Raw genomic sequence first — 1,947 nt, forward strand, 5'->3', positions numbered from 1 at the left:
ATACAAATTCCTCGAAGAAAACATAACCAAAATCTGCATACCCCCGGTCGAGCAAGAAGAAAGAAGAAACGATGAGACTAACAAAGTCGGACCTTCCTTGAAAAATCGACTGATACAAACATTAATGATGATCACGTTACTATGTGTAGCCAACACTAAAAACGCAATAGCGCACCACACAATTCACAAACTGCCGCCTGGATTCTACGTGGAGCATTTAGGAAAAGCATACATAAGTGGAGGAGAGTTGAAATTATTAACACCGTTTTCTCTTGATCAACTACACTTGGACCGAAACAATCTTAACAGAACAGTTGAAAACTTTCGAGGGTTATGTACTACAGCTTCTCAACTATCGCAGACAAATCACTGTCACGAGTTTCAAAACCACATCGCAGAAATGAAGTATGAAAACAACCTACTCATCGACAGCATCCAACATCTATCGACCAGATCCAGGAGAGGAATATTAGGAGAATTAATGACATCCATTTTCGGCGTCAACGATGAAGTCTATCACGATATAGACGACCTTCAGGAAAACCAACAACACCTCATAGAAGTCACCAATCATCAGAGAAAACTACTGATTTCCACAACAAATGACTATTGGCCAAGACCTAAGCAAAATATTATCTTTGAAGTGCCAACTACATCCCAAAATATACAACTTCCTCGAAGGCTAGTTCACGGGCTCGTAGTTGGCGCTGGAAGGCTTCTTCGCGGATGTGGGTGTTGGCTCTGGAGGGCTTCTGCTGGCGCTGGATTTGACTCTGGAAGGCTTCCCCACAGGCGTTGATGATTTAATTGAGCTTAGGGTCGTAAATCCTTAGCTCTTATTTTTTCCAGTGGACTCGGTGTGTTCCCTGGCTTTTTTTGAATTTTTGATCCGGAAGGCTTGTTCACGGGCTCCGATTTGGCGCTGGATGGCTTCTTCACGGATGCTGTTGTTGGCTCTGGAGGGCTTCTGCTGGCGCTGGATTTGGCTCTGGAAGACTTCCCCACAGGCGTTGATGTTTTGATCGAGATTAGGTTCGTAAATCCTTAGCTCTTATTTTTTCCAGTGGACTGGTTTTGTTCCCTGGCTTTTTTGAATTTTTGATCCGGAAGGCTTGTTCACGGGCTCGGATTTAGCGCTGGATGGCTTCTTCACGGATGCAGTTGTTGGCTCTGGAGGGCTTCTGCTGGCGCTGGATTTGGCTCTGGAAGACTTCCCCACAGGCGTTGATGATTTGATCGAGATTAGAGTCGTAAATCCTTTCTCTCGATCCGGCTCGAAGGACCAAAAAATGTTGTTTCTTTGGTTGTAACAACACTTGCTTGAAGTTTTTTAGGGCAACTGAACGACCAGACTCAGAACGTTCAAGGGAATGTCTTAACTCCACAGTTGCCCAAGAGGTATATTGATCAAACTGTAGATGAATGATGATTTTATTAATTACAGTCTAAGCTTATATACTAAATTGAATAATGACGATAGAAATAACATTGCCATATTTGGTATTACTGCACTGACGGAGTCCCCGGTTGCATCAATTGTTTCTAGCCAGTCAGCAGAATTCGGTAGATCGACGGCTCGCTCGGCGTGACCCAGTTTTGTGAATGATTCAGATGGAATTTTCCATATTATTGAACTTGATTATTTTTTAGAATAATGTTCGAATTTCGAACAGCCAGACACAATCGATACTCTTGCCCACCAGAAGATTCTCCCAGTCAATGTTAGAAAGGTGGTTATTAAGTGAATCAATATCGGTAATTGATATGTACTTCTCCGCAGTCCCTCTGACAACAGAAGGGGTGAACTGAAGGTTAGCCACGATCATCACATGATCGGATCTTCCAAGAGGATCTAGGTATCTAGTATCAGAAACCAGATCCGGATCGCTAGTCACCAGAAGATCAAGAAAAGATGGAGTTTGGCCATGTACAATCCGTGTTGGTCTG

General features: G+C 43.3%; 1 long non-coding RNA gene across 1 annotated transcript; it reads left to right on the forward strand.

Moving 5' to 3' along the window:
• The first annotated feature begins 901 nt into the window (after nt 1-901).
• Nucleotides 902-1,282, forward strand: LOC123311604. Its single transcript, XR_006537505.1, has 2 exons — nt 902-1,032; nt 1,247-1,282. It is a non-coding gene; the product is annotated as an uncharacterized LOC123311604 (long non-coding RNA).
• Nucleotides 1,283-1,947: the final 665 nt, after the last annotated feature.

The sequence above is a fragment of the Coccinella septempunctata genome, chromosome 4 (genome assembly GCF_907165205.1).
Source record: "Coccinella septempunctata chromosome 4, icCocSept1.1, whole genome shotgun sequence".
In the NCBI taxonomy this organism is placed as follows: domain Eukaryota; kingdom Metazoa; phylum Arthropoda; class Insecta; order Coleoptera; family Coccinellidae; genus Coccinella; species Coccinella septempunctata.